Source organism: Arachis hypogaea, chromosome 9, assembly GCF_003086295.3.
Source record: "Arachis hypogaea cultivar Tifrunner chromosome 9, arahy.Tifrunner.gnm2.J5K5, whole genome shotgun sequence".
Lineage (NCBI taxonomy): Eukaryota > Viridiplantae > Streptophyta > Magnoliopsida > Fabales > Fabaceae > Arachis > Arachis hypogaea.
The window spans coordinates 63,033,860-63,044,902 of NC_092044.1; the positions used below are offsets into that span (position 1 = coordinate 63,033,860).

Genomic DNA, 11,043 nt, shown 5'->3' on the forward strand with positions numbered 1-11,043 from the left:
AGATATGCGCCCGGTCTAGAGTAGAACGGAAGTGGTTGTCAGTCACACGCGTTCATAGGTGAGAATGATGATGAGTGTCACGGATCATCACATTCATCAAGTTGAAGTGCAACATATATCTTGGAATAAGAATAAAAGAGAATTGAATAGAGAGTAATAGTAATTGTATTGAAACTTGAGGTACAGCAGAGCTCCACACCCTTAATCTATGGTGTGTAGAAACTCCACCGTTAAAAATACATAAGTGAAAGGTTCAGGCATGGCCGAATGGCCAGCCCCATGAAGGTGATCAAAAGACCGAATGGTCAAAAGATACTGAATACAATAGTAAAATGTTCTATTTATACTAAAGTAGCTACTAGGGTTTACATGAGTAAGTAATTGATGCATAAATCCACTTCCGGGGCCCACTTGGTGCATGCTTGGGTTGAGCTTGGTCTATCCACGAGTTGAGGCTTTTATTGGAGTTGAACGCCGAGTTATAGCGTGTTTCTGGTGTTCAACTCCGGGCTGTGACGTGTTTCTGGCGTTTAACTCTAGACAGCAGCATGTACTTGGCGTTGAGCGCAACTTGACGTCGTCAATTCCCGAATAAAGTATGGACTGTTATATATTGCTGGAAAGCTCTGGATGTCCACTTTCCAACGCCGTTGAGAGCGCGCCATTTAGAATTAGGTAGCTCCAGAAAATCCATTTTGAGTGCAGGGAGGTCAGATTCCAACAGCATCAGCAGTCCATTTGTCAGCCTTTTTCAGAGTTTTGCTCAAGTCCCTCAATTTCAGCCAGAAATTACCTGAAATCATAGAAAAACACACAAACTCATAGTAAAGTCCAGAAATGTAAATTTAACATAAAAACTAATGAAAACATCCCTAAAAGTAGCTTGAACTTACTAAAAACTACCTAAAAACAATGCCAAAAAGCGTATAAATTATCCGCTCATCACCTACCATTGGGGCAAACAATTTTGAGCTGAAACCTCAACTAGTTGCTCTAATGCAACAAAACTGCAAGTTTCATGGAGTTCCATTAGAAGATCCCTATCAGTTTTTAACTGAGTTCTTACAGATCTGTGAGACTGCAAAGACGAATGGAGTAGATCCTGAAGTCTACAGACTCATGCTTTTCCCTTTTGCGGTAAGAGACAGAGCTAGAACATGGTTGGATTCACAACCTAAAGATAGCCTGGACTCCTGGGATAAGCTGGTCACGGCCTTCTTGGCTAAGTTCTTTCCTCCTCAAAAGCTGAGCAAGCTTAGAGTGAATGTTCAGACCTTCAACCAAAAAGATGGTGAATCCCTCTATGAAGCTTGGGAAAGATACAAATAGATGACCAAAAGATGTCCTTCTAATATGTTTTCAGAATGGACCATGATAGATATATTCTATTATGGTCTATCTGAGTTCTCTAAGATGTCATTGGACCATTCTGCAAGTGGATCCATTCACCTAAAGAAAATGCCTGCAGAAGCTCAAGAACTTATTGATATGGTTGCAAATAACCAGTTCATGTACACTTCTGAGAGGAATTCAGTGAATAATGGGACGCCTTAAAGGAAGGGAGTTCTTGAAATTGATGCTTTGAAAGCCATATTGGCTCAGAACAAAGTGTTGACTCAGCAAGTCAACATGATTTCTCAAAGTCTGAATGGATGGCAAAATGCATCCAACAGTACTAAAGAGGCATCTTCTGAAGAAGAAGCTTGTGATCCTGAGAACCCTGCAATGGCAGAAGTAAATTACATAGGTGAACCTTATGGAAACACCTATAATTCATCATGGAGAAATCATCAGAATTTCTCATGGAAGGATCAACAAAAGCCGCAACAAGGCTTTAATAATGGTGGAAGAAATAGGCTCAGCAATATCAAGCCTTATCCATCATCTTCTCAGCAACAGACAGAGAATTATGAACGGAATACCTCTAACTTAGCAAATTTAGTCTTTGATCTATCGAAGGCCACTTTAAATTTCATGAATGAAACAAGGTCCTCCATTAGAAATTTGGAGGCACAAGTGGGCCAGCTGAGTAAGAAATCACTGAAACCCCGCCTAGTACTCTCCCAAGCAATATTGAAGAAAATCCAAAACGAGATTGCAAGGCCATTGATATAGTCAATATGGCCGAATGCAAGGAGGAAGGTGAGGACGTGAATCCCAATGAGGAAGACCTTATGGGACGTCTCCCAACCAAGAAGGAGTTCCCTATTGAGGACCCAAAGGAATCTGAGGCTCATATAGAGACCACAGAGATTCCATTAAACCTCCTTCTACCATTCATGAGCTTTGAAGACAATTCTTCCTCTGAAGAGGATGAAGATGTAACTGGAGAGCAAGTTTCTCAATATCTAGCAGCCATCATAAAGCTAAATGCCAAGTTATTTGGTGAATAGAGGAAGCATGAACAGCTTCTCTCAATGCAGAGTCAAACAGAGCCCCCACAGTCAAGTTCTAAGTTTGGTGTTGGGAGGCCACAATCAAACTCTAAGTTTGGTGTTGAACCCCCACATTCAAACTCTAAGTTTGGTGTTGGGAGGTTCCAACAATGCTCTGAACATCTGTGAAGCTCCATGAGGGCCCACTGTCAAGTTATTGACATTAAAGAAGCGCTTATTGGGAGGCAACCCAATTTTTATTTTTCTAATTTTATTTTTTATTTTATTATTCTTTTATGTTTTATTAGGTTCATGATCATGTGGAGTCACAAAAAAAAATATTAAAATTAATATAGAATCAAAAACAGCAGAAGAAAAATCACACCCTAGAGGAAGGACTTACTGGCGTTCAAACGCCAGTAAGGAGCATCTGGCTGGCGTTCAATGCAAGAACAGAGCATGGAGCTGGCGCTGAATGCCAGAAACAAGCATGGACCTGGCGTTCAACGCCAGAAACATGCTACACATGGGCGTTGAACGCCTAGAATGAGCATCACTTCGGCGTTTAAACGCCAGAATTGTATGCAAAGGCATTCTACATGCCTCATTGGTGCAGGGATGTAAATCCTTGACACCTCAGGATCAGTGAACCCCACAGGATCACCTCAGGATCTGTGGACCCCACAGGATCCCACCTACCTCAACTCACCTTCTCTCTTCTTCACCACTCACATCCATCCATCTCTTCCCGACCCATACCCACCCTACATAGCTGAATACACACCTCTCTCCCTCTCCTCCATATCTTCTTCTTCTTCTTCTATTCTTTCTTCTTTTGCTCGAGGGCGAGCAACATTCTAAGTTTGGTGTGGTAAAAGCATAGCTTTTTTGCTTTTCCATAACCATTAATGGCACCTAAAGCCAGAGAAACCTCAAAAAAAAAGAAGACAAAAGGGAAGACAAAAGCTTCCACCTCTGAGTCATGGGAGATGGAGAGATTCATCTCAAGGATCCATAGCTCAGTAATAGAGCATTTGACTACACATCAAGAGAGCATGAGGAATTCCCTCATCAAGAGATCCCTGAGATACCTCAGGGAATACATTTTTCTCCACACAATTATTGGGAGCAACTAAGGATAAGAGCACCAAAATCATTAGGGATCATGCAACAAAAGGCAAGGAAGAGACATAGAGGAGCTCAAAAAGCACCATTGGTCCTTCAAGAAGGCGCCACCCTCACTAAGGTAGACTCATTCCTTGTTCTTATTTTTCTGTTTTTCGATTTTTATGCTATATGTTTGTTTATGTTTTGTGTCTCTACCTCATGATCATTAGTATTGAGTAACTATGTCTTAAGGCTATAAATAATTTCATAAATCCTTCATCTCTCTTAAATGAAAAATGTTTCTAAATCAAAAGAACAAGAAGTACATGAATTTCGAAATTATCATTGAATTTAGTTAAATTATATTGATGTGGTGACAATACTTTTTATTTTCTGAATGAATGCTTAAACAGTGCATATTTTTTATCTTGTTGTTTATGAATGTTAAAATTGTTGGCTCTTGAAAGAATGATGAACAAAGAAAAATGTTATTGATAATCTTAAAAATCATGAAATTGATTCTTGAAGCAAGAAAAAGCAGGGAAAAAGCAAAAGCTTGCAAAAAAAAAGAAGAATTTTGGCAAAAAAAAATAGAAAGAAAAAGAAAAAGAAAAAGCAAGCAGAAAAAGCCAATAGCCCTTAAAACCAAAAGGCAAGGGTAAAAAGGATCCAAGGCTTTGAGCATCAATGGATAGGAGGGCCCAAGGAAATAAATCCATGCCTAAGCGGCTAAATCAAGATGTCCTTAACCATGTGCTTATGGCATGAAGGTCCAAGTGAAAAGCTTGAGACTGAGTGGTTAAAGTCGTGATCCTAAGCAAAAAGAGTGTGCTTAAGAGCTCTGGACACCTCTAACTGGGGACTCTAGCAACGCTGAGTCACAATCTGAAAAGGTTCACCTAGTCATGTGTCTGTGGCATTTATGTATCCGATCGTAATACTGGAAAACAAAATGCTTAGGGCCACGGCCAAGACTCATAAAAGTAGCTGTTTTCAAGAATCAACATACTTAACTAGGAGAATCAATAACACTATCCGAAATTCTAAGTTCCAAGAGAAGCCAATCATTCTAAACTTCAAAGGAAAAAGTGAGATGCCAAAACTGTTTAGAAGCAAAAAGCTACAAGTCCCGCTCATCTAATTAGAATTAATATTCATTGATATTTTGGAATTTATAGTATATTTTCTTCTTTTTATCCTAATTGATTTTCAGTTGCTTGGGGACAAGCAACAATTTAAGTTTGGTGTTGTGATGAGCGGATAATTTATACGCTTTTTGGCATTATTTTTAGGTAGTTTTTAGTATGATCTAGTTACTTTTAGGGATGTTTTCATTAGTTTTTATGCTAAATTCACATTTCTGGACTTTACTATGAGTTTGTGTGTTTTTCTGTGATTTCAGGTATTTTCTGGCTGAAATTGAGGAACCTGAGCAAAACTCTGATAGGAGGCTGACAAAGGACTGCTGATGCTGTTGGAATCTGACCTCCCTGCACTCAAAATGGATTTTCTGGAGCTACAGAACTCCCAATGGCGCGCTCTCAACGGCGTTGGAAAGTAGACATCCAGCGCGTTCTAGCAATATATAATAGTCTATAGTTTATTCGTGATTAGACGACATAAACTGGCGCTCCACGCCGGTTCTATGTTGCTGTCTGGAGTCAAACGCCAGAAACACGTCATGAACCGGAGTTGAACGCCCAAAACACGTTACAACTTGGCGTTCAACTCCAAGAGAAGCCTCAGCTCGTGGATAGATCAAGCTCAGCCCACACATACACCAAGTGGGCCCTGGAAGTGGATTTATGCATCAATTACTTACTCCTGTAAACCCTAGTAGCTAGTCTAGTATAAATAGGATAGTTTACTATTGTATTAGACATCTCGGGACGCCTAGTCCTTAGACCTTGGGGGCTGGCCTCTCGGACATGCCTGAACCTCTATCACTTATGTATTTTCAACGGTGGAGTTTCTACACACCATAGATTAAGGGTGTGGAGCTCTGCTGTACCTCAAGTTTTAATGCAATTACTATTATTTTCTATCCAATTCGATTTATTCCTATTCTAAGATATTCGTTGCACTTCAACTTGATGAATGTGATGATCCATGACACTCATCATCATTCTCACCTATGAACGCATGTGACTGACAACCACTTCCGTTCTACCTTAGACCGGGCGCATATCTCTTGGATTCCTTAATCAGAATCTTCGTGGTATAAGCTAGAATTGATGGCGGCATTCATGGGAATCCGGAAAGTCTAACCTTGTCTGTGGTATTCCGAGTAGGATTCTGGGATTGAATGACTGTGACGAGCTTCAAACTCCTGAAGGCTGCGCGTTAGTGACAGACGCAAAAGAATCACTGGATTCTATTCCAAGCTGATTGAGAACCGACAGATGATTAGCCGTGCTGTGACAGAGCATTTGGACCATTTTCACTGAGAGGATGGGATGTATCCATTGACAACGATGATGCCCTACATACAGCTTGCCATAGAAGGGAGTGATAAAATTGGATAAAAGCAGTAGGAAAGCAGAGATTCAGAAGGAACACAGTATCTCCATGCACCTATCTGAAATTCCCACCATTAATTTACATAAGTATTTCTATCCTTTATTATTTAAGCAAGTATCTCTTTATATTTCCCATAAACAATTATTATCCGCCTGACTGAGATTTACAAGATGACCATAGCTTGCTTCATACCAACAATCTCCGTGGGATCGACCCTTACTCACGTAAGGTATTACTTGGATGACCCAGTACACTTGCTGGTTAGTTGTGCGGAGTTATGACAAAGTGAGATTCACGTTTGAGAGCACCAAATCTTTGGAGCCATTGTTGATGATCACAATTTCGTGCACCAAGTTTTTGGCGCCGTTGCCGGGGATTGTTCGAGTATGGACAACTGACGGTTCATCTTGTTGCTCAGATTAGGTAATTTTCTTTTCAAAAAGTTTTCAAAAATTTTTCAAAAATTTTTTGCTTTATTTTCGTTTTTCAAAAATATAATTTTCAAAAAAATAATAAAAATACAAAAAAATTCATAAAATCATAAAAACCAAAAATATCTTATGTTTCTTGTTTGAGTCTTGAGTCAATTTTTAAGTTTGGTGTCAATTGCATGCTTTAAAAAATTTTCTTGCATTTTTCGAAAATTCATACATTCATAGTGTTCTTCATGATCTTCAAGTTGTTCTTGGTAAGTCTTCTTGTTTGATCTTGATGCTTTTTTGTTTTGTGTCTTTTGTTGTTTTTTATATGCATTTTTGCATTCATAATGTCAATGCATTAAAGATTTCTAAGTTTGGTGTCTTGCATATTTTCTTTGCATCAAAAATTTTTTAAAAATATGTTCTTGATGTTCATCATGATCTCCAAAGTATTCTTGGTGTTCATCTTGACATTCATAGTGTTCTTGCATGCATCATATGTTTTGATCCAAAATTTTCATGTTTTGGGTCATAACTGTTTTTCTCTCTCATAATTAAAAATTCAAAAATCAAAAAAATATCTTTTCCTTATTTATCTCAAAAATTTGAAATTTTGGGTTGACTTGGTCAAAAAATTTTAAAATAAGTTGTTTTCTTGTTAGTCAAGTCAAAATTTAAATTTTAAAAATCTTATCTTTTCAAAACTTTTTCAAAAATCAAATCTTTTTCATTTTTTTATATATTTTCGAAAATTACTTTTAAATTAATTTTTAAAACCTTTTTTTATCTTTATTTCATAGTTTTCAAAATTACACTAACAATTAATATGATTGATTCAAAAATTTGAAGTTTGTTACTTTCTTGTTAAGAAAGGTTCAATCTTTAAATTCTAGAATCTTATCTTTTAAGTTTCTTGTTAGTCAAGTAATCAATTTTAATTTTAAAAATTAATTTTTTTTCTTTTTTCAAAATATCTTTTTCTTAAAAATCTTATCTTTTTATCTTATCTTTTTATCATATCTTTTTAAAAAATTTGATTTTAAAATATCTTATCTAACTCCTTATCTTCTTATCTTTTCAAATTTGATTTTAATATCTTTTTCAACTAACTATTTGACTTTTTGTTTGTTTCTTATCTTTTTCAAAACCACCTAACAACTTTTCTCTCTAATTTTCGAAAATACCTCCCTCTTTTTCAAAAATTCTTTATTTAATTAATTAATTGTTTTAAATTATAATCTTAATTTTATTTCTTATCTTTATTTTTCGAAAATCATTTAACTCTTTTTTAAATTTATTTTCGAAAATTTCTCCTTCTCTCATATTATTCTATTTATTTATTCATTCACTAACACTTCTCTTCACCTCTCTTCATCTCAATTCACTACCCCTATCCTTACCTTTCTGTTTGGATTCTCCTTTCTTTATTCTCTTTCTTCTTCTACTAACAATAAGGAACCTCTTTACTATGACATAGAGGATTCCTCTTTCTTTTCTTGTTCTCTTCTTCCCTATATGAGCAGGAACAAGGAAAAAGGCATTCTTGTTGAAGCTGACCTTGAACTTGAAAGAACTCTGAAGAGAAAATTAAGATAAGCTAAATTACAACAATCTAGAGACAACCTTACTAAAATTTTCAAACAGGAAAAAGACATGGCAGCCGAACCTAACAACAATAATGCAAGGAGGATGCTTGGTGATTATACTACACCTACTTCCAAGTTTGATGGAAGAAGCATCTCAATCCCTACCATTGGGGCAAACAATTTTGAGCTGAAACCTCAACTAGTTGCTCTAATGCAACAAAACTGCAAGTTTCATGGACTTCCATTAGAAGATCCCTATCAGTTTTTAACTGAGTTCTTGCAGATCTGTGAGATTGTAAAGACGAATGGAGTAGATCGTGAAGTCTACAGGCTCATGCTTTTCACTTTTGCTGTAAGAGACAAAGCTAGAACATGGTTGGATTCACAACCTAAAGATACCCTGGACTCCTGGGATAAGCTGGTCACTGCCTTCTTGGCTAAGTTCTTTCCTCCTCAAAAGCTGAGCAAGCTTAGAGTGGATGTTCAGACCTTCAAACAGAAAGATGGTGAATCCCTCTATGAAGCTTGGGAAAGATACAAACAGATGACCAAAAGATGTCCTTCTGACATGTTTTCAGAATGGACCATGATAGATATATTCTATTATGGTCTATCTGAGTTCTCTAAGACGTCATTGGACCATTCTGCAGGTGGATCCATTCACCTAAAGAAAATGCCTGCAGAAGCTCAAGAACTTATTGACATGGTTGCAAATAACCAGTTCATGTACACTTCTGAGAGGAATTCTGTGAATAATGGGATGCCTCCAAGGAAGGGAGTTCTTGAAATTGATGCTCTAAAAGCCATATTGGCTCAGAACAAAGTGTTGACTCAGCAAGTCAACATTTTTTCTCAAAGTCTGAATGGATGGCAAAATGCATCCAACAGTACTAAAGAGGCATCTTCTGAAGAAGAAGCTTATGATCCTGAGAACCCTGCAATGGCAGAGGTAAATTACATAGGTGAACCTTATGGAAACACCTATAATTCATCATGGAGAAATCATCAGAATTTCTCATGGAAGGATCAACAAAAGCCTCAACAAGGCTTTAATAACGGTGGAAGAAATAGGCTCAGCAATATCAAGCCTTATCCATCATCTTCTCAGCAACAGACAGAGAATTATGAACATAATACCTCTAACTTAGCAAATTTAGTCTCTGATCTGTCGAAGGCCACTTTAAATTTCATGAATGAAACAAGGTCCTCCATCAGAAATTTGGAGGCACAAGTGGGCCAGCTGAGTAAGAAAATCACTGAAACCCCTCCTAGTACTCTCCCAAGCAATACTGAAGAAAATCCAAAAAGAGAGTGCAAGGCCATTGATATAGTCAATATGGCCGAATGCAAGGAGGAAGGTGAGGACGTGAATCCCAATGAGGAAGACCTCATGGGACGTCTCCCAACCAAGAAGGAGTTCCCTATTGAGGACCCAAAGGAATCTGAGGCTCATATAGAGACCACAGAGATTCTATTAAACCTCCTTCTACCATTCATGAGCTTTGAAGACTATTCTTCCTCTGAAGAGGATGAAGATGTAACTGGAGATCAAGTTGCTCAATATCTAGCAGCCATCATAAAGCTAAATGCCAAGTTATTTGGTGATGAGAGGAAGCATGAACAACTTCTCTCAATGCAGAGTCAAACAGAGCCCCCACAGTCAAATTCTAAGTTTGGTGTTGGGAGGCCACAATCAAACTCTAAGTTTGGTGTTGAACCCCCACATTCAAACTCTAAGTTTGGTGTTGGGAGGTTCCAACAATGCTCTGAACATCTATGAAGCTCCATGAGGGCTCACTGTCAAGCTATTGACATTAAAGAAGTGCTTATTGGGAGGCAACCCAATTTTTATTTTTCTAATTTTATTTTTTATTTTATTGTTCTTTTATGTTTTATTAGGTTCATGATCATGTAGAGTCACGAAAAAAATATTAAAATTAAAAACAGAATCAAAAACAACAGAAGAAAAATCACACCCTAGAGGAAGGACTTACTGGCGTTCAAACGCCGGTAAGGAGCATCTGGCTGGCGTTCAACGCCATAACAGAGCATGGAGCTGGCGCTGAACACCAGAAACAAGCATGGACCTGGCGTTCTACACCAGAAACATGTTGCACATGGGCGTTGAACACCTAGAATGAGCATCACTTCGGCGTTTAAATGCCAGAATTGTATGGAAAGTCATTCTACATGCCTCATTGGTGCAGGGATGTAAATCCTTGACACCTCAGGATCAGTGAACCCCACAGGATCACCTCAGGATCTGTGGACCCCACAGGATCCCACCTACCTCAACTCACCTTCTCTCTTCTTCACCACTCACATCCATCCATCTCTTCCCCACCCAAACCCACCCTACATAGCTGAAGACACACCTCTCTCCCTCTCCTCCATATCTTCTTCTTCTTCTTCTATTCTTTCTTCTTTTGCTCGAGGGTGAGCAACATTTTAAGTTTGGTGTGGTAAAAGCATAGCTTTTTTGCTTTTCCATAACCATTAATGGCACCTAAAGCCAGAGAAACCTCAAAAAAAAAAAAAGAAGAGAAAAGCCAGGGCCCACTTGGTGTATGTTTGGGCTGAGCTTGATCTATCAACGAGCTGAGGCTTCTCTTGGAGTTGAACGCCAAGTTGTAATGTGTTTTGGGCGTTCAACTCCAGTTCGTGACGTGTTTCTGGCGTTTGACTCTAGACAGCAACATAGAACTGGCATGGAGCGCCTGTTTACGTCATCTAATCACGAATAAAGTATGGACTATTATATATTGCTGGAACGCGCTGGATGTCTACTTTCCAACGCTGTTGAGAGCACGCCATTTGGAGTTCTATAGCTCCAGAAAATCCATTTTGAGTGCAGGGAGGTCAGATTCCAACAACATCAGCAGTCCTTTGTCAGCCTCCTATCAGAGTTTTGCTCAGGTTCCTCAATTTCAGCCAGAAAATACCTGAAATCACAAAAAAACACACAAACTCATAGTAAAATCCAGGAATGTGAATTTAGCATAAAAACTAATGAAAACATTCCTAAAAGTAACAAGA

General features: G+C 38.2%; 2 non-coding genes across 2 annotated transcripts; both read right to left on the reverse strand.

The window, feature by feature from the left end:
- Positions 1-1,251: 1,251 nt before the first annotated feature.
- On the reverse strand, positions 1,252-1,358 carry LOC112713649 (small nucleolar RNA R71). Its single transcript, XR_003158619.1, has one exon. It is a non-coding gene; the product is annotated as a small nucleolar RNA R71 (small nucleolar RNA).
- Positions 1,359-8,473: 7,115 nt separating this feature from the next.
- LOC112714125 (small nucleolar RNA R71) lies at positions 8,474-8,577 on the reverse strand. The gene has a single exon (XR_003159080.1). It is a non-coding gene; the product is annotated as a small nucleolar RNA R71 (small nucleolar RNA).
- Positions 8,578-11,043: the final 2,466 nt, after the last annotated feature.